The sequence below is a fragment of the Bubalus bubalis genome, chromosome 12 (assembly GCF_019923935.1).
Source record: "Bubalus bubalis isolate 160015118507 breed Murrah chromosome 12, NDDB_SH_1, whole genome shotgun sequence".
In the NCBI taxonomy this organism is placed as follows: Eukaryota; Metazoa; Chordata; class Mammalia; order Artiodactyla; family Bovidae; genus Bubalus; species Bubalus bubalis.
The window spans coordinates 99,265,574-99,293,471 of record NC_059168.1 but is presented as its reverse complement, the minus strand read 5'-3'; the positions used below and the strand labels follow the sequence as shown (position 1 = coordinate 99,293,471).

The following is a 27,898-nucleotide window of genomic DNA, read 5'->3' as shown; positions in this document are numbered from 1 at the left end:
AATGGATAAGGAAGATGTGGTACATATATACAACGGAATATTACTCAGCCATTAAAAAGAATGAGCTAATGCCATTTGCAGCCACACGGATGGACCTAGAGAGTGTCATACTAAGTGAAGTAAGTCAGACAGAGGAGAAATATTATATGACCTCCCTTATACGTGGAATCTAAAAATAAATGATGCAAATGAACACACCTACAAAACAGAAACATACTCACAGACTTCCAGAATGAACTTACGGTTGTCAGGGGGAAGGATGGGGGGAAGGGATAGTTAGGGAGTTTGGGACGGACATGTACACGTGGATAACCAACAAGGACCTGCTGTATAGCTCAGGGGACTCTGCTTAGTGTCATGCGGCAGCCTGGATGGGAGGGGAGTTTGGGGGAGAATGGATACATGTTATCTGTATGGCTGAGTCCCTTTGCTGTTCACTTGAAACTATCACAACATTATTTGTTAATCAGCTACACCCAATACAAATTTAAAGTCTTTTTTTTTTTTCTTAAGGAGCCCCAGCAGCCCTGGGGCGAGGGTCTCCAAGTGTCAGGAATGGCAGGTGCAAAAGCCTGGAGTGAAGAGTGGAGGGGAGCCTGTGTGAGAGATGGAGGGAAGGATGTAAGATGGGGACCTAGGCAGAGTCCCACATGGGCTGGTACCGCTGGCACAGAGTCCCATGTCCTTCTGGGTACAACGCGAAGCCACCAGGCATTGGACATGAACCCAGTCTTGTCTTCAAAGGCGCTGTGGGTCTCGCTGGGCTGCAGTGCGCAGGAGGCCGGGAAGAGTGTGGTGGAGGCGGGGAGGCCCTGGGGAGGCTGCTGTGCAGGGAGAGATGGAGGGGCTGGACCTGGGGTGGCTGTGGGGAGAAACGGGGCACAAGGCTGGCAGCAGAGCCAACAGGACGAGCTTATGACTGGGTATGGGGGTCGGGGGACCTGAGTTTGGAGACATTCACTTTTCATCCCTTGGGACAGAGCGGAGCCTGAGGTTGGGGTAAGAACTGACCCCTCTATGAGTGGCTGTTCAGTTGCTCAGTCATGTCCGACTCTTTGCGACCCCGTGGACTGTAGCACGCCAGGCTTCCCTGTCCTTTCCAATCTCCCAGAGTTTGCTCAAACTCATGTCCATTGAGTCGGTGATGCCATCCAACCATCTCCTCTGTCGCCCCCTTCTCCTCCTGCCCTCAATCTTTCCCGGCATCAGGGTCCTTTCTGATGAGCGGGGCAACCCCCAGACTACAGACTCCCTGGACCCACAGCCCCACCCCACATCCTCATTTTCTGTAGTTGATGGGGGCCCCGCACCGTGTTTGATCAGCTGTCTGGGCCCCTCAGGGGCTGGCAGTCAGTCTGTCCCTCTGCATCAGTCCGTCTCAGAGAGGAGGGACCCCCAGGCAGAGGGAACGTCCACCGGAGTTGGAGCCAGACCCTCCTCGCTCTGCTTTGCTCCGATGCCTCCTCCCAGGAAGCCAGCCCTCCAGGCTGGGGGTTGGATGCTCTGCCAGCTGCGGGTGGCACTCCCTGGATCCCAGGACCCGGCCCCCACAACTGCCGGCTGTTTACCCACAAGGGCTTCTACCTGCCAGAGATCCCTGCTTTCCACAAGGAGCTCCAGCTCCCTGATGGCTGGGGAGGGCTGTTTTAGGGTCAGGGCTATACCATCAGGCACCCAGAAAGCTGTGGCCTGGAAAATCCCATGGACAGAGGAGCCTGGTAGGCACAGTCCCTGGGGTCGCAAAGAGTCAGACATGACTGAGCGACTTCATTTTCCTTCTTTCTTTCTTTGAGGCTTGTGAAGACACTGCCTGGCTCCTTCCTCCTTCGTGGCCTGACTCAGAGATGCCCCAGCACCCACCCCGCTGTCTAGCCTCTTCCTCCCTCTTTCCTCATCCCCTTGTCCAGCAAAGCTACCCTTTTTAAAAAAAAATTATTTTTCATTAATTTATTTGGCTGTACTGGGTCTTAGTTGGGGCATGTGGGATCTAGTTCCCTGACCAGGGATCGAACCCAGGCCCCCTGTGTTGAGAGCTGAGTCTTAGCCACTGGACCACCCAGGAAGTCCCAGCAAAATTACCCTTTAAGTCCTTCCCAGCAGTCCCTCTGCCTGCCTTCTGTTGCCCCAGTCCAGGCCCCCATTATTTCTCACCTGACATCTGCAGCGGCCACCCCGCTGGGCCCCCCTCCCCCGCTTCTCCCTTTGTCCCTGCAGCCCCTTCTGCTCGGAGAAGCCAGAGCAATCTTTCTGGAAGATCTCTGAATGCATCGCTCCTCTGCTAAAACCTTCCATGGCTCCCCATGACCCTCAGCATAATATGGAAACTAACATAAGCCCCAGGAAAGGCCCAACCCAAACTAACTTCTCCACCTCCCTCCTTGGTGGTACTTTCCACAGCTTGTAGCTCTCTGCTTCTGAAACGGAACATACTGCAATTGTTTGAATTAGCCCTGTTTTCTCCTCACCCCTGGGCCTTTGCACGTGTTATGTGTCCTTTGCCAGGAGCCTCCCCACGGCCTCTGCCTGGCTGATTCTGACTCAAGCTTTGGGTTTCAGATTAGACCCTCTTTTGCTGCCCTCTCCCTAGACCCTGCCCTGCCCATCACACCCCTGACCACACTGGACAGATCCTCCTCTTCAGGGCCTCACCATGCCCACACACAGGAGGTGTCTGGGAGACGGTTCAAGGGCAAGTGGGCGGGTCAGGCTCAGGCCTCGGGGGTATGTGGGCAGGGGCGAGAAGGAGGCAGCCTCGGTGCCATTGTTGCAGCAAATGTAACCCCCTGTCTCTTGGGCACCAACAGAGTCCCATGGAAGGCCTTGGGCTACAGCCACAAATTTAGGAGCAGCTGGAGGGCACTGCCAAGGACAACATACTGGTCACTGCGTCCTGCTCTGTGACAAGAGCCATCCTTGCTGGAGGTCACCTGTCCCTTTCTCATCCCCAGGTCACACAGGAGGAAACTGAGGCTCTGAGCGGTGCAGGGACTTGCTCAAGGTCACGTAGTCCTGCCAGTGGTGGGGGTAGGAACCCCGGATTCTGGCTGCCTTTGTCATCAGCCACCACCTGGCTGGTTTGGGGCACTTCACCTAGACTCTGCAGGCCTCCAGAAAAATGGGTTTCTTAACTGCAATGACCGCTTTTCAGGGGGCTTGTGCAGTCAGCGCCCTGAAGGTGAGCACGATGCAGACACAGCTTTCGGAAGAGGTGGGTCGGAGAGGGGCGGTGACATGGTCGGGGTCACAGAGCGTGGAGGGGTGGTGGGGGTCAGCTTCAGAGGCTGTGGTATCTGGTGAGATTTTTTTCATTAAGCTTCTCTCTGAAACGGCAGCGATCAGGGCTGGCGGGTGGGTGCACTGCTCGGCCGGGTCAAGGGAGAGCCTGGGAGGCTCCAAGGTGTCGGGGCTGTGGCTTCAGGCCTGCTCTGGCCCTGGTTCTCCCTCTGCTCCCAGGGCAGGAGTGGGGATGGGGAGCATGAAAGGAGTGGTGGACACGTGAGCCACTCAGAGGCTGGAGCCCACCTTCCTGGCCAACTCTGTGGGGTCTCAACATAACGCTTTACTCCCCTGTTCCTGGCGCAACTTGGAAACTTTGGGGGTGAGCCTCAGTGGCAAAAAAAAAAAAAAAAAAGGAATCAGCTAGCTCGTTTGCAGCTTGGCGCAGCCCCGTGGGAAGAGCACTAGATGATGAGTCCAAGCTAGGCTCTGGCATGGCCTCCCTGCGTACCTGGCCCAGGCCTGCTCCCTCTCTGGGCATGGGATTCCTGGTGAAAATCTCTCACGTCAACCTAATTCCCCTTGATGCTCTGGATAGCTCATCCAGGGTGGGGATGGGAGTTCAGAACCTCGTCCTCTCCAGGGCCTTCTCAAGTGAGTAAAGGTGACAACCTGGTTGGTCAAAATCACTCACAAAGGGCCAAAACCAACTGCGGCTCAGAACACCAAGAAAATTGTCCCCACGCTTGCTCTCAGGAGACATAAGACATGCGGGTTTAATCCCTGAGTCAGGAAGATCCCTGGAGTAGGGCATGGCGATCCACTCCAGTATTCTTACCTGGAGAATCCCATGGACAGAGAAGCCTGGTGGGCTATAGTCCATGAGGTCACAGAGTCAGACAGGACTCAAGTGACTTAGCACACGCTCACGTTTGCTCTCAGTGCAAGAGAAGGCTTCAGACTGAGGTTAAGGGTGGTGGGTAAGACAGTGTCAAGTTAATACCTTTTGAAAATTTGCGGGGGGTGAGCCACACTTGCCCACCCACAGTAGTAGTGTCTTTTGGCCTGAGTGCGGACTCCCTATCCTTACTGCCTCAGTGCCATGATTATTCACATCCTGAGATATTGTTGGGTGCCTGCTCTGTGCCAGGCACAGAGGCTCAGAGGGGAGCCCACAGTCGGGCCAGGGAAGTTATCCAGAGCCTGAGAATTAGAACACAGTGTGGCACGAGGGATCACCATCCCCATTTGCCAGATGGGGAATCTGAGGCTTAGAAAAAGGGGCGCTGAGCTGGGAGCTGGAATTCAATGCCTCCACAGTCTCCTACAAACCACACAGGAGCTTGGCAACCCTCAGGAGGCTTGTGGACCCCTTGGCAGGGCCCACAAGAGGTCACACAGTGGCGCCTGTCTGTGCGCCTCTTGCTGCCTCCGTTTCAGCTTCTGGGAGGTACAGGGCTGCCGTTAGCCACAGGGCCTTTGCACGTGCCTGGACTTCTCTCCCTCGTGCTGTAACAGCTCCAGACCATGTACCCACGAGGATGGGGTTAGGGCCCGTTTCTCCCATGTTTAATGGAAATCCACTCCAGTATTCTTGCCTGGAAAATTCCATGGACAGAGGATCCTGGCAGGCTACAGTCCATGGGGCTGCAAAGAGTTGGACATGACTGAAGCGACTGAGCATACATGCATGCATGCACCCATAAAACCATCACTATGTCAAGACAGTGAACACATCCACCACCCTCCAAAACTTTTCCTGTGCCCCTGTGGGACCTCCCAGCACCCAGAGTCCCCAGGCAAACACAGAGCTGCATTGTCACTATAGGTCAGTTGGCACTTTCTAGAATGTTCTACAAATGGAGCCACACAGGATGTGGTCTGTGTCTCCTGGCTCCTTTCACTCAGCATCACGAGCTTGAGATTCCTGCCCGTTGCTGCAGTATCGGCAGTTCATTTCTTCTTACTGTTACCGAGTCCTGTTCTGTGGTAGGGATGCCCAGGACCTGTGGAGCCACTCTCTAGCCAATGCGTGTTTGGGTTGGTTCCAGTTTTGCCTGTTACAAATGCAGCTGCGGTGAACATTCGTGTCCAAGTCCGCGTGGACATGAGTTTTCCTTTCTCTGGGATAAATGCCTAGGAGGGGAATGGCCTGACCATATGGAAGGTGTATGCTCCACTTTTGAAAAAGCTACCAAATGTTTTCCAGAGTGCTTGAACCATTTTCCACTCCCATCAGCAGAGGAGGAGGGTCCCAGAGGAGGGTGGGGACTGGAACCCCGGCTCAGCCCACTACAGAGCTTGTGTCCCTCACTGCCAGGCCCCAGCCCTCCAGGACCGTCTGTCTCAGCTGGCCTTGCGCCCCCGGGGCCTCTGGGCTGCAGGAGAGGGACCAACCCACAGCAGGGGGCTGGGCTGCCATCTCGCCCTCCCCTCCAGAGGTCTGGCTTCCCTTTCCAGCAGAGAGCTGCCTTCCCCAGCCCCCCACCCTCTGCCTTCCCCAGCCCCCCACACTCTGCCTTCTCTGGCCCCCCTGGACGACAAAGCTGGGCACACAGCGGGTGCCCGGCAGATGTCGCTGGGCCCAGGAAGCAATGGGCTGGACCTCCCTGGGTTCTTGTCTCTGGCTGTGTGAGGGGGCCTGGGGCCTCCCAGGCCCCCTGACAAAGGCTCCTGGGTGGTGGGGGGAACGCTGAGGGTTTCACTGGGCTCCTTACCAAGCTGGTGAGAGGTGAGTGTGTGTGCGCGTGTGCGGGGGAAGGGGCCTTGTGCCTTTGAGCGCTGGGACAGGAGAAAGAAAGAAGCCATCAGAACCTAACAGAGGGGGTAGAGACAGAGACGAGGACCAGAAAGAAGCCGCCGAACCGAGGAGGGGCAAACCTCCCCTGCCAGACCCCAGGGACGTGCGAAGGAGGCGGGGTGGGGTGCGAGAGGGGAGCAGGAATTCTTCATTAAAAATGAAAGCCCGAAGCCGGGCCCGCGGCGGCCGAGGAGCCAGGCTGCCGGCAGCTTCCAGCTCGCGGGAGCACCGAGGCCCGCGCCGGCTCCAGCCGCCCGCGGCCGACCTCACGCGTCCTCAAAGCCAGCCTGTCCCACTTCCCCCGCCGGTTGCTACAGCAACTGAGCTCTGAGTAATCAGCTGCACGGTGACCTTTCTTCCCCCGGAGAGAGGGAGGGAGGGAGGGAGGGGGGCGGTGGGGGAGAGAGGGAGGAGAGGGAGGGGGAGGAGGCTTGGAGGAAGGGGGAGGCGGAAGGGAGGAGGGAGAGAGGATGGCGAGGGGAGAACAGAGGGAGAAAGATGAAGAGGAGGAGGGAGGGGGAGGATGGAGGAGCGGTTGCGGGGGAGACGGAGGCGGAGGAGGGGAGGAGCAGGGAGAGAGAGAGGAGGCAGGCTGAGCGGTCGGTCAGAGCTGTAAAAACACTGCAGCTGGGGTCTGGGGCTTTGCGAGGAGGAGCTGGCAGTCAGAAGGCAGAGCGAGGAGGGGGCAGCTGGCAGCCCTGCGGTGGGGGCAGGGAGACGCTGCAGAGCTGGCGTGGGGGAGGCCCGTGGAGGGGTCTGACCCCCACTGATTCCTACCCAGCACCGCCTTCACCCGACCCCCATCTCACGCCCTCCTTTACCCTCAGGCTGCCCCTTTCCAGTCGCGGGGCATTAGGAGAGATGGACAAGTCCCTATGTGCACTCTGGCTCCAAAGATACCCTTTTGGAGCGGCCTCGACTCCCCCATTCCCCAGATGGGAAAAGTGAGGCTCCGAGGCTTGACAGTTTCAGAGCCTTTCACCCTCTGTGACACCCCTCCCCGCCTCCTCTCATCTGCCTAGGACTGTGAGGCAAAGCCAAGCCAGGGCCAGGTCCAGGAAGAGTCTGGGGTCCACCCCCACCCCCGGCTCCCCCACTTCCCTGCTCTCTGGCCTCCGTCTTCCTGGTTGTAAAGCAGAGATGCCCGAGGAGGTGCATGCTGCCCAGGGAGGCAGCCCTTGTTAGGGAGGGTCCATCGACCCTCTCAGACCCAGGTATTGATCTGAAATTCTCTAAACACAGAAGAAGCAAGGCGGGGAGGATGTGAGAGACCCAGGGAGCTGGAGGAGCTCAAGGAAGGGCATGGTGCAGACAGGTGTCGGCCACCCAGGGACCCCTGGGGAGTCGAGGCCCCCAACCTGGGAAGGGCTTGGGGACCTCTTAGTATCAGGTATCCTGCCCGCCCATCAGGGGCTCCTCCCCAGCTCAGCAGCCCTGGGCCAGCATCAGGCCCATCACTCGCCTGCTTGCCTGCTCGCCTGGCCCTGGGGACCCGCCTGCCTCCTGTTTACAGGCAAACCACGCCCCCCCCGCCCCCACCCCAGTCAGAGTCAGAGCTGCCCGTGGAGTGGGGGAGGGATGACAGATGGCGGAGGTGCCATTTTAACCAGAGTCTGCAGCAGTGGGGGAAGGGGAGGAGGGACCCTCGGGCTGGTGGGGGCTGGGACCTTGCGTCGCTGCCACCTCCTGGGGCCCTGGGTCTCCATTCCTGTCACGCCAGCACCTCTCCCAAGCCTGAGGCACCTAGGCCCGAGGGGGCACTGACCCAACAACCATGTCACTTGGGTCACCCAGACTCCCATGGACTTGGCAGGTGCCCCTTGGGTAGGCTGGGTTGGGAGGGGCCCCTGGGAGGCAGTCTCTCAAGGCTCCATGGCAAGGAGAGTCCCACGAGCCCCCAGCCCACGGCGAGGAGTCCACCAATGGCCAGGATATGCCAGGCGTTGGCCGGAGTAGCAGTAGCGGGAGGAATCATGGCCCCAGAGCCCAACCTTTATTTAGCTCCAGGCTTCAGCTGAAAGCCTTAAGGCACAGATCTTGGAAGGGGGCTGCATTCTTAGCTCTTCACTGAGGCCTGTTCGGAACTTCTTTGGACCCCAGCATTTCATCTCTAGCAGTGAAGGGTCCTGGTCCCACCCCACCTCCCTCGCTGGAGGTGAACCAGCCAGTGATGGGGAAGTGAAATGAAGTCGATCAGTCGCATCCGACTCTTTGCGACCCCATGGACTGTAGCCCACCAGGCTCCTCCGTCCATGGGATTTTCCAGGCAAGGGTACTGGACTGGGTTGCCATTCCCTTCTCCAGGGGATCTTCCCGACCCAGGGATTGAACCCGGGTCTCCCACATTGCAGGCAGACGCTTTACCGTCTGAGCCACCAGGGAAGCCCTGTGATGGGGAAGCAGATGGCAAAGCACACTGGTACCTCCGAGGCCCGCCTTTCCTAGGTGAGAAAGCAAGACTCAGAGAGGTGAGGTCACTTGCCCAGGGTCACCCAGCTGGTAATGGGAAGTGCCACACTCTGGGCCGTCCAGAAGGAGGTACGTGTGAAGCCACAACGTGGCCGCGCAGAGTGGGCATTCAGGCTAGTTGCTGTGGCTACGAGCCTGCCTGTACCCGGGGTTCTCGACTCCCTGGAGCACCCACGTGTGCAGCCAGTCCTTCGCACATGGGATGCTCATTCTACAGCAAGCCTGTGGGCCATCATTTGCTTCCCGTGGAGATAATAGCAAGGCCGGCTGTGCCGCTCTGAGCCAGGCCCCCGGCCCCTCGCTGGGCAGAGCAGCCACACGTGTTTTGTCATAGGAAGCTCCGAGGCACCCTCCCTGGGTGGCTGCTGCTCTCCCTGTTTTCAGGTGGGGAAAGTGAGGCTCAGAGAAGTGTGTTGACTTGCCTCAGGTCCCCACCTCACTGACTGCCAGAGCTGGAATTGGAATCCACTTCTTGATCTCAGAGATGACCTCATAACCCCCGCCCGTATCAGCCAGGCTCAGCCAGACTCAGGGGTGCGAGTGCTGCCCACACTGGACTTGCCTGTAAACCAGAATTCCCTTGAGCTCATTAGGAAATGTGGATGGAAACTGCACAGAAGTTCCCCTGTGGGCACAGGAAAGAGGAAGCTCATCACGGGACAGGCACAGGACAGGGTGAGACTGGTCAGTAGGGCTGGAGAGGCCGTGGTGCCTTGGGGTACTCACAGCCCAGGGATCTTTTCTCATCCCTGGGTAGTGGTGGTGGGGCAGGGAGCGGGGAGCAGGGACCATTGCTCCTTCAGGCAGATAAGGAAGCTGAAGTCCAAAAAGGTCAGATGATTACTACAAGCCCCAGTGATTCCCATTAGGGTGAGAATCAGGACAAAGGCAAGATTCCCAACCCCCAACCAGTTACCACTGCTGCCTCTGTCCACCCCCTCACCCATCCTCCGTCCTCCTCTCTCCATCTTCCCATCCATGCCCTCATCTGCGGATCTCTCCACCCAGCTACCATCTGCCCATCCATCCACTCACCCACCTACCCACTCATTCATCCATCTGCCCATCCATCCACCCACCCATCCATCCATGAACCCATTCACTTGTCCATCTTCCCAACTACACCTCCATCCACCACTCATCCATCCACCCATCTTCCATCTATCCATCCTGTCCATTCACCTACCCACTCCTGCATAAACCCATTCACCCATCCATCTTCCCATCTATGCATCCAGTGCTTTACCCATCCACCCACCCACTCATCTATCCGTCATCCATCTATCCACCCACACATTCATCTACCCATCTCTTCATTTATCAGCTCATCCAGTCATCTAGCTCTCACCTATCCAACCACCACCCCTCACGTAGCCATCTATCCGTCTACCACTCGCTCCCCTTTCATTCATCTATTCGTTGTACTTTCCTGTTGTTCAGTCGCTTTATTCTATAGCTATGCTGAGTCCTGTTCCTTCACCTTTCAGTTCTTAAACATATTCTTATGTGAGCTGGACAAGGAAATGGCAACCCATTCCAGTATTCTTGCCTGGAGAATTCCATGGACGAGGAGCCTGGTGGGCTACGGTCCATGGGGTCACAAAGAGTCGGACTCAACTGAGTGACTAACGCTCTGTGAGCTGGGTGCTGATGCTGTCCTCTCTGTGGAAGTGTACCAACTCCCCATCTCCCAGTTCAGCATAACAGTTCCAATTGGTCCCCATCAAGACCGCAGCTCCTGTGCAAGAGGTTCAAGCTGCGCTCCTTCCCTCCTTGCCTCCACTTGGGTGGGATCTGGCCTGGAGGTGCTTCTTCTCCTTTTCTCTTCTGAGTCACTTCACCTCCCCATCTGGGTATTTCAGTCCCAAGTGAGAGACCTCAAAAATGTGGAAGATGACTGAACCACCAACATGGAGGTCACTTCCATAGCCTTTGTTGTTGTTGAGTCACTGAGTTGTGTCTGACTCTTTTGTGATCCTATGGACTGCAGCCCACCAGGCTCCTCTGTCCATGGGATTTCCCAGGCAAGAATACTGGAGCAGATTGCCATTTTCTTCTCCAGGGCATCTGCCCAACCCAGAGATCAAACTCGAGTCTTCTGCATTGCTAGGCAGATTCTTTACTGCTGAGCCTTGCTACTATGCAAAGCACATGGATCATCAGGGCACTGGGGACTGTGCCATGGGCATCAGTGTTGGCCAGGGGGTGGGCCAAGACCCACCAGTCCAGGGACCAAGGATCAGAAGGATGATCTGGACCAGGCCACTTCTGCACCTGCCTCCAACCTGCTGTGTGACAAATGGCAACTGAAAACACAACAGTCATCCCTGTTCTGAGGACCGGAGTGAGATGTGGCATTTTGGGAAAAGGCAACGGCCTTTCAGCAACGCAATGGGGAGGTTTTTGAAGGGTTTAGCAGGGCTCAGCCTTTGAGGTGTACATTCTCTTATTACTAAAATCTTCCAGAAAGGTCCCTTGATTCTGCTCAGGCCAGCTAACTAGGTATGAGCGTAACTCATTCATTCATTCTGCATTAGCTGTATACTAGGACTGGTACTAGGGCGGGGGGCTTCCCTAGTTGCTCAGCTGGTAAAGAATCCGCCTGCAGTGCAGGAGACCCAGGTTTGATTCCTGGGTTGGGAAGATCCCCTGCAGGAAGGCATGGCAACCCATTCCAGTATTCTTGCCTGGAGAATCCCCATGGACAGAGGAGCCTGGTGGGCTACAGTCTATGGGGTTGCAATGAGTTGGACATGACTGAGTGACTAAGCACAGCACAGGACTTGTTTAAGACTCTAGAAATCAATAACAAATATTTTCTCCCCCTCAGAAATGTGCTGACCCTCGTCTTGGGACAGAAACCACAGTCATATTGCATGTGTGGTGGTTCAGGAGCCAACTCAGTCCTGGGGGATCTGAGGAGGGGTGTCAATTGGGCCTGGACTGGGCTGGCGAGGAGGGGGTCCCAGAGCAGGGGCACACTCAGGATCTGGAAGGACAAGGCTGATTGGAAAAGGGCCTTCGAGACAGAAGGAATGGAAGGATAGCCCCTGCAGAGCCACAGGGGCAGGAGAGGGGCAGAAAGCGGGAAGAGAGGACAAATGAATCCCTACTGTGTGCAGTAGTGGGGGGAGGGGACACTGTACCCAGCGTCCCCCTCTCATTATCTCATGGATCCTCCCAACAATTCTGTGGCCGTCATTCCATCCTCTTGCACATTTCATCGATGATAAAGCCAGGCTCAGAGAGGGCCGACAACCTTCCCAAAGTCACACAGCTTCCACACACTGGATCTGTCAGTCTGACCTCAAAGTCTGGAGCCTCTGCCCATCGCCCCTTCCCTTGAACATCTCGCCCTCAAGGTGGAGGTGTGGGAGAAAGCGCCCCATCAACACTGGCTCTCTGGGGCAGCTAGGATGCTCGTGCACTCATTCAGATTAGCAAATATTTAGATTAACAAATATTTATCCCCTTCTCCTCAAGGTCAGGCCCCACACTGGCCTTGGGGTAGGGCTGTGACCACAGTACGGCCCCTCCCTGCCCTCCTGGGGCTCCCTGGTAGGGGGAGGTGATGGGGATAGAGCTCAACTCCAGGCAAAGCCCTGCTTCATCCAGACTTAAAAATAAACCCAGGTTCTGCCCAGGCCCAAAGAGTGGGGGGCCACAAGCCCCCAGAGCCACGGCTCTGGAAGGCAGCAGGCAAAGCTGTCGGCTCGGAGCAGGCTCCTCTCATCAGCATGGGGCCCCAGCCTCCCTGCTTAAAGATCGCCTCGGGCGCTCTCTTAAAGATGCTAACGTCGCAGCTGACATTTGGGAGATCCTGGCAGGCGATCAAACCCAAGCTGAAAAATCGGAGCTGCCGGGCGGGGGCGGGCACCAGGAAGCGGGGACCAGGGCTGGTTGGGGCCGAGGGCAACGGGGCTCAGGCGGCCACTGCTGGCTAAGGCTGTGCTTTCCGACTGGCCCAGTGCGGGTGGGGACTGGGCTGTCTGCTGGAAAGACCCAGCAGAGGAGGAGGGGGAATGCAGAAGGCAGGGAAAGAAGTGAGAAGAGAATGGCTGTGGAGAGACTGAAATCTCTTAGTTCGTCCCCCAACTCAGGGCATCATCTGTCAATAATCAGACCAGCTGGGGTAAGAAAATCCACAGGATGAAGAGTTATAAAAAAAAAAGAGAGAGATAAGGTGGAGGAAGATTCCAGGTGCCAGTTACAGCTCTGACTGCAGCACTCAGAAATGGGCAGTGGCACCCACTCCAGTGCTCTCGCCTGGAAAATCCCATGGACGGAGGAGCCTGGTGGGCTGCAGTCCATGGAGTCGCTAAGAGTCAGACACGACTGAGGGACTTCACTTTCACTTTTCACTCTCATGCATTGGAGAAGGAAATGGCAACCCACTCCAGTGTTCTTGCCTGGAGAATCCCAGGGACGGGGGAGCCTGGTGGGCTGCCATCTATGGGGTCGCACAGAGTCAGACATGACTGAAGCGACTTAGCAGCAGACGTGGGGAGCAGAGCGCTCTGGGGAGCTGAGAGGTCAGAGAGCAGAATTCCCACTCCACAGCTGCCTTGGATACGCTGGGCCTTCCAGAAACTTCCAGATGCCTGAGCCTGCCTTGTCTCCTTTCCCTTTCTTTGTATGCAGTCTCCTTTCCAGCCACCCACCACTGTCTACCCACCTCTACCCTCTCACCCACCTACGTACTCACCCATCCCACCTACTCTACCCCTGCCTCACCAGTTCATCTGTGTTCATCTACCCAGCCATGCCTCTACCTAGGTTGCCAATCACCTCCTTCATTCATCCATCCATTAGTTTATCTCCTCAGCCAGCCATCCTCCACGCGTTCACCCATCTCCAGCCATTTATCCATCTTCACTCATTCATTCATCCGCTCCACCCAAATGTCCATTCGTTCCCTATGCATCTACCCAGAGACCACTTCTTCAGCATAGGAGAGGCACAGCCGGCCCCACCTTAGGGGGTTCGGGAAAGACTTCCTAAGCTGAGACACAAAGAATGGGTAGATGTGATCCAGGCGAAATGGAGGAGGGGCCCGTGTTTCCCAGAGAGATGGAAGGCGAGAGACAGGGGTCTCTCAGGAGAACATCAAGTTGTGTTCTGGCCTCTGCTTAAGAGAGAGTAGTTTACCAGCGAGCCCCGGAGAGGCGAGCTCTGAGGCTGGAGTGGGCAGGGAAGCTGGGCGCACCGGCTCTGGGGAGGGGATGTGAAAGACCTGGAAGGCCAGGTTGTGGTTCTGCAGCTGTTTACCACCAACCCCTTCAAATAGGCCCATCAGTTCCTGCAGCCCTTCCCCCACCTCTCCATCCTCCCAAATCCCAACATCTCATGGTTAGATCGCAACAGCCCCACCCTTACAGGCTTTTTTTTTTTTTTTTTTAATATCTGTGAATTCTGGTTTCTCAGGGTCAGAGCCATGCCTTATCCATCTTGGTGTCCTGTCCCACGGTACTTCGCCAAACAATATATATCCTGCCCCCCAATCTTCCCCTTCTTCCTTGAGGGCACCCCTTCCATACACCCAGTCACTCTTGCCCGAAACCTGGGCTCCACCCTCATTCCCTTCCTTTCTCCCCAGTGCCACCCCCTTGTGAGTTGATCCCCCAGACCTGTCATTTCACCTCTGACATACCTTGAATCTTCTCTCCACCTGCTCAGCCACCAACCTGGATCAGAGCAGCAGTCTCCTTGCTGCCCTCCTTGCCTTCAGGCTTGCTGTCCATCAGGCCACATACCGGGTGCCATGAGAGAGCTCTTTCTACATTAGAAATGTGACTGTTCGATTCTCCCACTTAAACCTTTCATGGATATCCTTGTCCACTGGATAAAGTCTTAAGTCACTGTCACTGCCAAGAAGACCCTTCCCTAGCTGGCCAGAGCTGCCTTCTCTGGGCTCCAGGTTCATCCCTCTAAGATATGAAATCCGTCAAGTTCATTGCTATTCATCTTGGGTCTCCATAACTATGATCCTGGCTCCAGCCCCTGGACGTCTTGGCCCAAAGCCTAGAAACATCCTGAGTCGTCAGCTCCCTGCTCATCCCCACTCTTGTCTCCACTTAGACCCCTCATTCTGTCTCATAGAGCCAGCGAGCCATCCCATGTCCTCTATCCCACCACCAACACCTGGTTGGCCCTCAGGTAAAAGAAAATATTGCTAAAAGCTGCAAGAATACTCCCAGACCCTCCTTCCCCACGACTGACCATTTCCATTTGTTATTTGTGCCTTAAACCAAAGCCAACTGCTTGGCCTCTTCTGTGCCTACAAAACACTTTTTTAAAAACTGATTTTGTGGCTACAGAAAATTTCCTTCCTGTCTTCACATTCACAGGAAATAGAAAGCCCTGGCCCTGACTCAGAATTGGATTCTAGCTGGAGGCGTCCTTTCCGAGACTGGCTCCAGGGAAAGGGTTTATCTGTTTGTTCCTTGACCTTGAGCGGGAGCTGAGGCAGCCAGAAAGAGGAGAGACAAGAGCTGGGAGGGGAAGGAGGAGAAAAGCTGAAACTGTGGCCCCAGAACCCTGCGCTCTGCCCCGAGGGACCAGCCAGGTCAAATTAGAAGAAAGGAAGGAGACAGGCCATGCTGCAGGCACCGCCGACCACAGAGGTCCTGAGGAATGGCTGCCTCTTCGGCTCCTGGTCCTCTGAGGTCCCCAGGGTGTCCCTATCCCTCATCCCATTGGAAACGAAACAAGCTAGAGAGCTGGAAGGAGAAGTAAACCACCCAAATGGATCAACTTTGCCATCCATACGGGGGCCAACTGAGGCTGTTACAGATCCAATGCTAAGTGGTGGCCATCAGTCCAGGCAAGCGTGCTGTGCCCTCCATGAGCCTGCATGCTGAGGACAGTGGCACCTACGGCGGGGTGAGGGCAAGAGGTAACGAAATAAAGCAAAGCTCCCTTCTCAGAAAGGGTCTCCTTCCTGACACATGACTGAAATTTAACCCACACATGTATTGAGCATCTCCTATTTGCCTGGATCCTTGCTCTCAATGATCTGACCATCTTTTCTCCAATTAAACTGGGGGCACATTTCAAGCAGAGACCGTTTATTTTCTCCCAAATAACTTCATTCTTACTACAAAAGTAAGACAGGCTTGTTATAGATATTATAGAGAATACAGATAAGCTCAGTGAAGATATTAATAATAAGACTGCTTTTAATCTTGTAACTTAACGATGGCCACTTTTGAGGTTTGGAGGGCTCACTTCCTCTCCTGGTCCTCCTCACCCAGCATTCTCTCTTGGAATCTTGCACACAACAGACATGTAAGAAGGACCCTTTGTCTGACCCTTTGCCTGTTCATTCAGTACTCATTAATTCCAAAAGTGATCATTGAGACCTCAGTATGTCGCACTGTGGTGGTTTATGCTCTTTGGAAAGAGATGTTTAGACACCAAAGCTCGTGTCTGCGCTGTGTGCTGGTGCCAAGTCGCTTCCAGTTGTGTCCGACTCTTTGCGACCTCATGGACTGCAGCCTGCCAGGCTCCTCTGTCTGTGGGATTCTCCAGGCTACAGTCAGTATAGCCTGAATAAAAGCTGAGGTTCCCCGTGGCTCAGTCTTGGCACTGAGTGACTTCATAGTCCAGCAAGTCAACAATATTTAAATGAGTTTTCTGAATTCACTTTTCCCACAAAGAACTTCAAAGGGATCAAATTCACAACCCTCAGCAGAACAGCCTTTTTCTTTTAAATTAATTTATTTTTAATTGGAGATGATTGCTTTACAATATTGTGTTGGTTTCTGCCATATAGCAACATGAATCAGCCATAGGTATGTGTATGTCCTTTTCTTATTTAAAAAACATATTTTTGGCTGTACCACGCAGCATGTGGGATTTTAGTTCCCCAACCTGGGATTGAACCCGCACCCCCTGCCTTGGAAGTGCAGAGTCTTAACCGAACTGGACCACGAGGGGAGCCCCTTAGCAGCCAAGAGAGGGGGAGGACGGGAGAGAGAGGCCAGTGGAGGAGCACTGAGGTGCCTGACCTACGAAGTAAGACTTCTCCAACCTTCCAGCCCAGCTGCCAGCTAAATGCAACTGAGTGAACACCCCCACCCACACCCTCACGCTTCTCTTGATACAGATCAGATCAGATCAGTCACTCAGTCGTGTCGGACTCTTTGCGACCCCATGAATCGCAGCACGCCAGGCCTCCCTGTCTATCACCAACTCCCGGAGTTCACTCAGACTCACGTCCATTGAGTCAGTGATGCCATCCAGCGATCAAATCCTCTGTCGTCCCCTTCTCCTCTTGCCCCCAATCCCTTCCAGCATCAGAGTCTTTTCCAATGAGTCAACTCTTCGCATGAGGTGGCCAAAGGACTAGAGTTTCAGCTTTAGCATCATTCCTTCCAAAGAAATCCCAGGGCTGATCTCCTTCAGAATGGACTGGTTGGATCTCCTTGCAGTCCAAGGGACTCGCAAGAGTCTTCTCCAACACCACAGTTCAAAAGCATCAGTTCTTCGGCGCTCAGCCTTCTTCACAGTCCAACTCTCACATCCATACATGACCACAGGAAAAACCATAGCCTTGACTAGACGAACCTTTGTTGGCAAAGTAATGTCTCTGCTTTTGAATATGCTATCTAGGTTGGTCATAACTTTCCTTCCAAGGAGTAAGCGTCTTTTAATTTCATGGCTGCAGTCACCATCTGCAGTGATTTTGGAGCCCAGAAAAATAAAGTCTGACACTGTTTCCACTGTTTCCCCATCTATTTCCCATGAAGTGATGGGACCAGATGCCATGATCTTCATTTTCTGAATGTTGAGCTTTAAGCCAACTTTTTCACTCTCCACTTTCACTTTCATCAAGAGGCTTTTGAGTTCCTCCTCACTTTCTGCCATAAGGGTGGTGTCATCTGCATATCTGAGGTTTTTTGATATTTCTCCCGGCAATCTTGATTCCAGTTTGTGTTTCTTCCAGTCCAGCGTTTCTCATGATGTACTCTGCATATAAGTTAAATAAACAGAGTGACAATATACAGCCTTGACGAACTCCTTTTCCTATTTGGAACCAGTCTGTTGTTCCATGTCCAGTTCTAACTGTTGCTTCCTGTCCTGCATACAAATTTCTCAAGAGGCAGATCAGGTGGTCTAGTATTCCCATCTCTTTCAGAATTTTCCACAGTTGATTGTGATCCACACAGTCAAAGGCTTTGGCATAGTCAATAAAGCAGAAATAGATGCTTTTCTGGAACTCTCTTGCTTTTTCCATGATCCAGTGGATGTTGGCAATTTGATCTCTGGTTCCTCTGCCTTTTCTAAAACCAGCTTGAACATCAGGAAGCTCACGGTTCACATATTGCTGAAGCCTGGCTTGGAGAATTTTGAGCATTACTTTACTAGCGTGTGAGATGAGTGCAATTGTGTGGTAGTTTGAGCATTCTTTGGCATTGCCTTTCTTTGGGATTGGAATGAAAACTGACCTTTTCCAGTCCTGTGGCCACTGCTGAGTTTTCCAAATGTGCTGGCATATTGAGTGCAGCACTTTCACAACATCATCTTTCAGGATTTGGAATAGCTCAACTGGAATTCCATCACCTCCACTAGCTTTGTTTGTAGTGATGCTTTCTAAGGCCCACTTGACTTCACATTCCAGGATGTCTGGCTCTAGGTCAGTGATCACACCATCGTGATTATCTGGGTCGTGAAGATCTTTCCGCCTGTATCTTTTGATACAGGTAACGTTTTCTGGTCTCGCACACAGTTGTCAGCTGGATCGTGTCCCCAAAGTTTGTACGTTGAAGTCCCACTGCCGTTGTCGTTGTTCAGTTTCCAAGTCGTGTCCGACTCTTTGTGACCCCGTGGACTGCAGCACGCCGGCCTCTCTGTCCTTCACCATCTCCCGGAATTTGCCCGAGTTCATGTCCATCGAATCGGTGATGCCATCCAGCCATTTCATCTTCTGTCTCCCTTTTCTCCTTCTGCCTTCAGCCTTTCCCAGGATATTCTAGACATTTCTCTTCCTCAAGGTCTTCAACTAAAACCACAAGTGCTGTATAGTATCCGCTTTGTAAAGCTATTATAGGCAAGAAGCCTCCTAAATGTTTCCCACTGAATAACATGTGCTAACTCACTTCAGCGGTGTCCTGCTCTCTGTGACCCTATGGACCATAGTCCGTCAGGCTCCTCTGTCCATGGTATTCTCCAGGCAAGGATACTTGAGTGGGTTGCCGTGCTCTCCTCCAGGGGATTTTCCCAACACAAGGGTCAAACCCATGTCTCTTAGGTCTCCTGCATTGGCAGGTGAGTTCTTTACCACTAGCGCCATGTGGGAAGCCCCACTGTATAACGTGGGTAGCCATGTTTTCCACTTCCAATAACTGACTCATCATCTGTTACCTACTCCAGGACGAGGGCTATGACTTTTCCTTGTTGCCAGTACTTCTAGGGACCAGTTTCTGTATTTGTCAGATTTTGCTAGGTTATGCTACACAACAAATATCCCTTAAATATCAGTAGATTACCATGGGAAAGGTTTATTTTCATTCAGGTTTAATGTTGGCCACAGTTTTCTTGCCCCTCTGCTTCACATGCCATCTTTTAAAAAGATATTTATTTATTTATTTATTTTATTTGGCTGCCCTGGAGCCATTTATCTAGTTGTGGCATGGAGGAGCTTTAGTTGCGGCATGTGGGATCTATTTTCCTGACCAGGGATCAAACCTGGGCCCCCTGCATTGGGAATGCAGAGTCTTAGCCACTGGGCCACCAGGGCAGTCCCACACATGCCTGGTGTGGGTTGTGTGTTATATGTTGTATGTGTGGTGTGTGCTGCATGTGTGCATATGGTGTGTGCTGTATGTGGCTTCAGAGCAATTCACATGACCAAGTCTGCTCTGAGTGTGCGAGTGTGTGAAAGTTGCCCTGCCCATAGGAAGGCACCGTGGGTCACTGACCAGGGCAGGGAGGTGCCACCTTCTCGGGGCCCAGAATCACTGGAAACAATGGCACCACCTGCCTCAAGACTTAGCCCTGGTTAAGATTTACCAGACGTGGGGCCGGGGCCAGCAACCTCGCATCCTTACTCACTCATCATCATCATTTGTGGTTATGCAGTCACTGAGTCGTGTCTGAGTCTTTGCGGCCCCATGGACTGCAGCTTACCAGGCTTCCCTGTCCTTCACCATCCCCCTGAGCTTGCTCTAACTCATATCCATTGAGTCGGTGATGCCATCCAACCATCTCCTCCTCTGTTACCCCCTTCTCCTCCTGCCTTCAATCTTTCCTAGCATCAGGGTCTTTTCTAACGAGTCACTTCTTCACATCAGGTGGACAAAGTATTGGAGCTTCAGCTTCAGCATCATAGCCCTATTTTATAGATAAAAAAACTGAGGACTTGAGAGGGGAAGAGATCTGATCACTGTCTAGTATGATAAACACGATCTATGAACATACCTTGGAGAACCCCCAAGGGTCTACACGCATATGGGGTCTTATTCCCATCATGTCCCTTCTTGGCAGCCACGGTGAGAAATTGCTTGGTGAGAGGGGGCTGGTTCAGGATGAGGCATGAACACAAGTGTTACCCGTGACAGCGTTCTGTCGGCATAGGGTGCTGTGAGCCAGCTGTGCCCCCTGCCAGGGTGTCAGAAGAGCCCTTTCCTTGGGGAGCCTACACCTCACCTTTCAGCTCCTCTCCACCTGGCTCAACCTGCTCTGCAAATCTAGGAATTCCCACCGGAGCCATGCAGGGTTGGGGGGATAGGGGCAAATGGTTTTTGTCAATAAACACAATGGGGGAGAGTGGGGGCCCCCCACTTGTGAAAAGTGAAGTGAAGAATCTCACTTCGTGCCAGGAGCCCGTGTGGTATGTGGATCTGTGTTGATGGCCCACTTGGGCACAAGCTCCTTCTGCCCTCAGTGCCTCTGGGGGGGTTGAGCATTTTCTGATCCATCCGCTTTGCTGTTGTTGTTGTTTCGCTTGTTTGTTTGCTTGCTTATTTGGTGGGAGCAAAGGAGGGGCTTAAACAATCTTAGGACTTCATTGTTGTTATCCTTTTTTTCCCAGATGGGGAAACTGAGGCCCAGAGAGGTGAAAACAACTTCCCACGGCCTTGCTAACCCAAACCCCACTGAACGTGAGGCCCACGCGAATCTGCGTTCCAGGAGGTTGTAGGGGGCGTGCAGGGAGGGGAAGAAGTTAGGGAATGGGGTGTTTTCTGCTCCCCAGGGTTGTCCTCCGGCCTTCCCTGGCCCCTCAGTCAATCGGCTTGTCCATCAGCCACAAGGGAGATGTAGATGTAGCCGTGATTCTGGGGGACAGCGACAGAGTCCAGGCTCCTGAGATAATGGAGAGAGTGCCTGGTGGGGGCAGAGGACACAAAAGATGCTGTGAGGATCTGACATACATGAGACACACGTGTACACACACCACACGTCATATTCATACATGCAGCACACACCACACATGCCACATGCACACCCCTTCACACACACTGTGTATAACACACAGCCCACACACTCCATACTGAACATACATACCACAAACAACACACCATACCTCACATACACATACCACAAACAACACACTATACCTCACACACACATACCACATACACACACACACACCATACATAATACCTAACACCCTTTGCGTGGACCCCTTCACCCAGTCCCCACAATCACCCACAATCAGTGAAGTAGGTGCCGTCAATACCCCCATTTTAATGATTGGGAAACTGAGGCTCAAGGATTTGGAGCTTGGAACAGATGGAAGTGTCATGGAACACAGGTCAGCCTGTCTCCAGAAGCCACACTGAACGTTCCCTCCGATGCACAAACAACAAAATCAAGAACCAAGACACCACCTCCCTGCAGACAGAGCCCCTCCCGGCTGACTTAGGCACCATCTGGGGCCACGAGGTCCCCCTCTGGGGCATGGAGGCATTTTGGAGGCGAGAGGGAGGCCGGGACTGGATGCCAGCAGGAGGAGAGAGCCCCCTTCACCTGAGGGACACGGACCACTCCACCTCCTCATGGGAGGACGTAGGGAAGAACCTGACCCAGACCACCCAGACTGCATCCGACACCATGGCTTCCACATCCCAGGACCCCCAGGCAGGAGGGTGAGGGGCTTCCTTCCCCTGCCTCCGTGAGGACTGGGGCCCTGGACCCTGTTTTCCCCGAGGCCATTTTCCCCACCCAGCCCTGGTCCAGCACGGCCCCACCAGCCAGTACCTAGGGAAGGGGAGGGGGATCCTGCGTCCCCCAGCCTCCCTGGTCCTCCCTGTGCACCCTCAGGACAGCAGCTCTCTGATGCCAGCAATACTGCGTGCTGGGGAAGGCCAACCTGTTCTCTGCAGCCCTGAAAGGGCAAGACTGGACACAACCTCTGTGCCCATCCTTCGGGGAGTGGACCTCCGCCTGCAGGAGCATGCGCACAAGAGAACACTCAGCAGCCACGAGACAGAGTGGGGTCGCCACACATATAAACCTGGAAGTGACAGTGTCTCAGGCATGTCTGACCATTTGTGACCCCGTGGACTGTAGCCTGCCAGGCTTCTCTGTCCATGGGATTCTCCAGGCAAGAATACTGGAGTCAGTTGCCATTTCTCTTCGCCAGGGGATCTTCCCAACCCAGGGATCGAACTTGAGTCTCCTGCTTGGCAGGCAGATTCTTTACCATCTGAGCCACCAAGGAAGCCCGTAGACCCGGAAAGGAGATCGTCATGTGTAAAGGAAAATAAAGCGCTAAACAGGATGTATGGCACTGCTTGGCTTTTATCAAAAGTATTGATATGTGTTTCCATTGACAGAAAAACCTGGAAGTCTTCGTGGTCAATTCTGGACGCAGGGTATCTGGGGAGCTGAACTGTGAGGAGGAGGGAGGGAGATGACTTTACTATTTTCTTTACACCTTCTGCTCTGTGACAATGAAGACGGCTCATTTTGCTAATTAAAAAAATAAGCAAATAGTGGTAGGCGTGGAGTGGGGCATCCTGAGTGTCTTCCAAAGATACAAGAACTTCCTTCCCAACCTCAGTTCAGACAAAAGTGGGGGCTCCATTCACAAGGCTGGGGCTCTCTTCTCCTCTCTGATGCCTCAGTGGTGGTCAAGGGGTGGACTGCTGGGTGGTTTTCAGCATCACTCTCCTAATTTGGGACCAAGAGGCGTTCTGAGAAAACCAGCAGAGTCTTGGCCTGGAGAAGCCTGAAATCTTTGGAGTAAGACAGGTGGGTACATCCTCACAGAGATAAAAGCCATCATCCCACGGGCGAGAGGTGGCGGTGGGGTGGGGGCACCTCCCTGCGCTCGGTGCTCCGCCCAGATCTTCACACACATCGGCTCACTGACCACAGTGCTGTGGGTGTTCTCATTTTACTGATGAGGAAACTGCCTCAGAGAGGGGCCCGGCGGGGAGCAGACCCAGTGGGTCTGTGCTCCAGCCTCTTCAAGGACAGAGTCATCCCGCCATCAAGTCATCCCCGAGAGGCAATGGAGACACCAGGTAAGAAGAGTGGGTGCTGTGGGCACGTAAGGGGCCTGCTGATAGAGCTACCCCGCAGTGCAGTGCAAGCATTTCTCTGGTCCTCTTGGGAGGTACCACGGGCTCCAGCTGAAGGTCGGAGAGAAGACCTTGGCTACGGTCACTGTACTGGGAAGCCGCGTGGCCTGCATGGGAGCACTGGTCCTCCTGATGGCAAAGATCTTCCTTGCCCAGCCCCTTGCCTGGCGTCCAGCGCTGTGCCAGCATCCAGCGTCCCCGTGTCTGGTGCTGCACGGCGCTTGGCATCCAGCACGCACTTGATACCCCGTTAGCTTTCATCCTTGTCCTCGTCTTGCCAGGGTGTGACCTTAGCCGTGCCATTCTCGTTTGTAGTCCTCAGTTCTCTATCTGGGCAGGGAGGGTGTTCCCTCGGGGTGTCCTAGCTCCCCTTGCAGCCCCAACATTCTAGACTTCCCCTGCAGACACCAGGAGGAGCTGGTGGAGTTCGCGGGGCTGGGGCAAATTTGGGGGCCCAGGCTCCTTTCTGGAGTGACTCACGAAAGCCCCCAGAAGGCACCCAGCACACCCCAAAACAGCAGCCCTGGCCGACCCTAGCTCCCCACCCGCACCCCTTGCCCTACTGGTCTTCTGTGCCCCTCCGTCACACCCTTGCCTCTGACCGGGGCCATCCCCCACCCTAGAGGATGCCCAGAGCGCCCTGAAACATCTCTCTCTGGCATCCCTTCCCCAACACGCAGCCCCACCGGCGGCGAGGTGAGCAGAGAACGAGGGGGAGAGGAGAGAGCAGAGTGAGCGGGTAAGCAGAGAGGGAGCGAAATGCAAATGTTTTTTATCCTCCTTTCTTTTAAATGCTGAAACCAGCCTTGACAGCCTCTGAAAATAAATGGCACCGACTCGCTGGGATTTCAAATTCCGTGATTAAGGGCTGAAGCAAATACTTTTTCCCTCCCTCCCTCCCGCCTCCCCCGCCCGCCTCCGTGGGCTGATAGAGCGGCTCGCGGGGCCGGGGACAGCTTTTTGCGAGCCTGCCAGGAGCTCTGATACGCAGCCTGCCAGCCGCCGGCAGCGCTCAGCTCCGGGCTGTTTATCAGGAGCGCTCACGCCGGCAGTCGGGAAAGCGGCTTTAAATCCCCTCCCGAGCCCGGAGGGCCCCCTCCTCGAGCCTGCACGCCGCTCACACAGGCGCGCGCGCACACACACACACACACACACGTGCACGTGTGCACACATGCACGGTGTACACACACACCAGCACCCATGCACACATGCATGCACAAAGCACAATACACACCCGTGCATGTGGGCACACATGCACAGCACACACACACACACACACACACAAGACCTGTGCACACAAATGCACAAAGGCATATACACATGCATGTGCGCACACGTACACATGCACAAAGGCACCCACAGGTGCACACAGCACAATAAATGCACGCACGCAGCTAGCCGGGTGGGCCGCTACTTGTTCTCTAACCAAATCGGAGGAAACCTGCAAAGTTGGGGGGTTGAGAGGAAGAGGGGAAGGAGGAGTCCAGTGTGGGGGGGTTGGGGGAGAGGGGGTGGAGGGGGGTGGAGTGGGTTGGGGGGGTGAGACAGGGGACCATGAGAAGAGAGGTGTCCTCTGGGTTCACAGGTTGCAGTCGCTGCCTTCAGGTGGCTTCATAGCGGGGGTGGGGGGCAGCTTTGACACAGCGACAAGCCAAATGTCGCCTCTCCCTAACAGTTTATCTACCCCACCCCCTGCCCCGTGCCGTGACTCTCAGCTGCCTGTCTCCCTGCTTGCTGCTCAGGTTCCTCCACGCTGATGCCAGACTCCCGAGGTCCTGCTCCCGCTGGGGGTCGGGTAGTGGGGATGGTGGGCAGCTCTGAGCTGTACCATCTCAGGTTTGGATTCTGAAAAGGGGGGAGCTTGTACAAGACAGGCCTTGTGGAGCCGGGGCACAGCGGCCCAGCTAACCCCTCCCCTTCTGCGGGTCTGAAAGCTACGGCTCGGGGCCAGGGAGTCACCCAGCTGGAAAAAGGGAAGGTCTGGGTGGACAATCTGGCGGGTCCGGGGAGGGGCAGGAAGTGGGGTAAGATAGAAAAACAAGAAAACCCTTCCCTGATTCTTCTCAGAGAGGGGGGAGGGCCTCTCCGGCCTGTGACTTCTGGGTTCACCCTGCGGCCAGGACACTATGGATGGACCAGCGAAGGCAGGTGCCCCCAGGTGCCAGGGACATAGCGGCGGGGGCGGGGGGGGGTTCCACTCCCCAGGGGGTCATTCATGGGGTCCTAACAGCTGGCTGGGAAGCAAGATCTCCCAGAAAGCCCCCATACCCTCCACCACCAGGCTACGCTCTGAGCTCCCAGCGAAGGGGAAGGTGGGCACAGCCTTGCAGGGGCACCAACAGAGACCCCAGTACTGCGGTGCGGAGGTAGAGTACCCCCACCCCACACCCCTCCCTCCACACACACTGAAGCTGGTGTGTCTCCCCGGGGAAGCTCCAACCAGGAAACGGAGGGTGGGGGTAGAGGGATAGGGAAATGCTGCTCCCGCACTCGGCACACACAACTCATGGACTCCTCACTGCACACATGCCCACTTTACAGACGGACGCAGGCTGAGGCTCCGGAAGGCGAAGTGACTTGCCCGAGGTCTCCTCACTAGAAAGAGACGAGCGTCAGGATTCAGGCCAAGGTGTCTCAGAATCTTTTTTTTCTGCGGGGGGTCGAGGGGAGGGGCAGCAATGCCCTGCACACGGGGATCCTGACCAAGGATCGAATCTGTGCCCCCAGGAGCAGGAGCACAGAGTCTTAACCACTGGGCCACCAGGAAATTCCTCCCATTTGTCACTATGTGCGAATTCTCAGGCTGAACGAACAGCCTAATTCTGCCTTCACCTCATCGGCCAGAACTGGGTCAATATGTGCCAGGATCCAATCATTTTGACCTCCATTTTGTACAGCAGAACTCCAGAGCTACACATCAGTTTGGTGGTGGTAGTTTAGTTGCTAAGTCGTGTCTGACTCTTGAGATCCCACGGACTGTGGCCCGCCATGATCTTATTTCCTGGTTAATACAGCTGCAAAGCAAAGCAGTGCCAAGTACAAATGGGACGGAGCTGTCCTTCCTACGGCATTAGAAGCTGCACAGGTTTCTCCAGCCCTGGGGTGGGGGAAGTTCAGGTGAGCTCCCTCCAGAGACAGGGACTCTGAAACAGAGAGGGGAGGTGACATCCCCAGAGTCACACAGCAGGGTGGTTTTAGAGCTGCCCTGGAGTTTCTCCCTCCTAGCTATAGAACCTGAAACTCGGTGCTGGGATGCCAGATTTCACAAATAAAATTGCAAGACACTCAGTGAAATCTGATTTTGAATAAACAATAAAGTTTTAAGTATGTCCCATGTAGATGTTTACAGTTAAAAATTATTTGCTATTTATCCGAAATTCACATTTAACTGTATTTTATCTGGCAACTCTCTCTGAGGGCCTTCCTCTGAAAACAAGCCTTGAATTTGGGTGCTCTTCAAGCCAGAAACTGCAAAACAGACAGAAGCAGCACTGGGGTCCCTGATACCATCAATCCCAGTCTGGATTGATGGTGTCTGGGGTTGCAGGCTGAACTGGGCTTTCCCAACTGCCTTCGAGGAACTGGGTGCTGGTGACCAGTCAGCCATGGGAGCTGAGGTTCCACACAAAGACCTAGGGTGAGATGACATGAAATGAAAGCTGAGACCTTGCAGAAAACTGTCTGCGCAGCCTCTCAAACACCCCTTCCAGTCCCCTTCCTTCTGGCCTTCCTCTGTACAGAATCCAGAAAATGAAAATGCTCCATTTCTCGGCTTCCCTTGCAGCTAGCGGTGGACATGTGACCGAGTTCTGGCCAATGAGGTGAAGGCAAAAGATGCTGGGGAAGATTCCCTTTCCTGAGTTACACAGCAAAAATTCCAAGGAATTCACCCTGCCCCCTTCTTCCTGCTTGGAATGTGGACGTGATGACCAGAGGTGCAGCAGCCATCTTATAACCAAGAGGAGCTCCCGAGTGCCCCGTTAGGGACAGTGCCCAGTGCTCTGCTGTGTACTCAGCGCTCCAGGTCTTGCTGTGTCAGAGACAGTGTGAGATTTCCAAATGTTCTTTTTGGGGAAGAGTATCTCTTCATTTCAGAGAAGGCAATGGCACCCCACTCCAGTACTCTTGCCTGGAAAATCCCATGGACGGAGGATCCTGGAAGGCTGCAGTCCATGGGGTCGCTGAGGGTCAGACACGACTGAGTGACTTCACTTTCACTTTTCACTTTCATGCATTGGAGGAGGAAATGGCAACCCACTCCAGTGTTCTTGCCTGGAGAATCCCAGGGACAGGGGAGCCTGGTGGGCTGCCGTCTATGGGGTTGCACAGAGTCGGACACGACTGAAGCGACTTAGCAGCAGCAACAGCAGCATCCCTTCATTTTAAGATTATGTCCCTCACACCTTTTGGGTTTTATTTACTTCTTTTTAAAATTTATTTAATTGAAAGATAATTACAATACTGTGTTGATTTCTGTCATACCTCAACATGGATCAGCCGTAGGTATACATATGTCCCTTCCCTCTTGAGCTTCCCTCCCACCTCTCACCCCATCCCACCCCTCTAGTTGTCACAGGGACCTTTTGGGTTTTTAAATGTAATTTATTTCAAGAACTGAAGTGAGAGTTGATGATGCAATTTTTAATGCGTGTGCTTCTTTGTTTTGTTTGTTCCCATTAACACTCTTCCCTGGAAGAATTTAAAACTGTCATTACCCCATCAGTCCCTCAAGATTTCTTTGGAAATTGTATTGGTCTCTGAAACCCAAAGGCTTTGAGAATGTGCTCGAGCATCTCTCAGCTCATGCATACACCCAGGCCCAGCTGGGAGAGAGAATGCAGGAGGAGTGGGCAGCTTCCCTTGAGAGGGCCCAGCAGCTCAG

General features: G+C 54.3%; 2 long non-coding RNA genes across 6 annotated transcripts; one reads left to right on the top strand and one right to left on the bottom strand.

The window, feature by feature from the left end:
* Window positions 1-482: 482 nt before the first annotated feature.
* LOC123328663 lies at window positions 483-14,688 on the bottom strand. The gene is made up of 2 exons (XR_006543655.2): window positions 14,136-14,688; window positions 483-862 (listed from the first exon to the last, which is right to left on the bottom strand). It is a non-coding gene; the product is annotated as an uncharacterized LOC123328663 (long non-coding RNA).
* Window positions 5,222-27,222, top strand: LOC102407915. 5 transcript variants are annotated; one of them, XR_006543654.2, is made up of 5 exons: window positions 5,222-5,947; window positions 8,368-8,554; window positions 20,520-22,959; window positions 25,558-25,645; window positions 26,801-27,222. It is a non-coding gene; the product is annotated as an uncharacterized LOC102407915 (long non-coding RNA). The 5 variants fall into 5 exon arrangements; XR_326314.4 differs by lacking the exon at window positions 8,368-8,554; XR_003102448.3 differs by lacking the exons at window positions 5,222-5,947; window positions 8,368-8,554; window positions 20,520-22,959 and adding an exon at window positions 24,614-25,164.
* The last annotated feature ends 676 nt before the right edge of the window (window positions 27,223-27,898 follow it).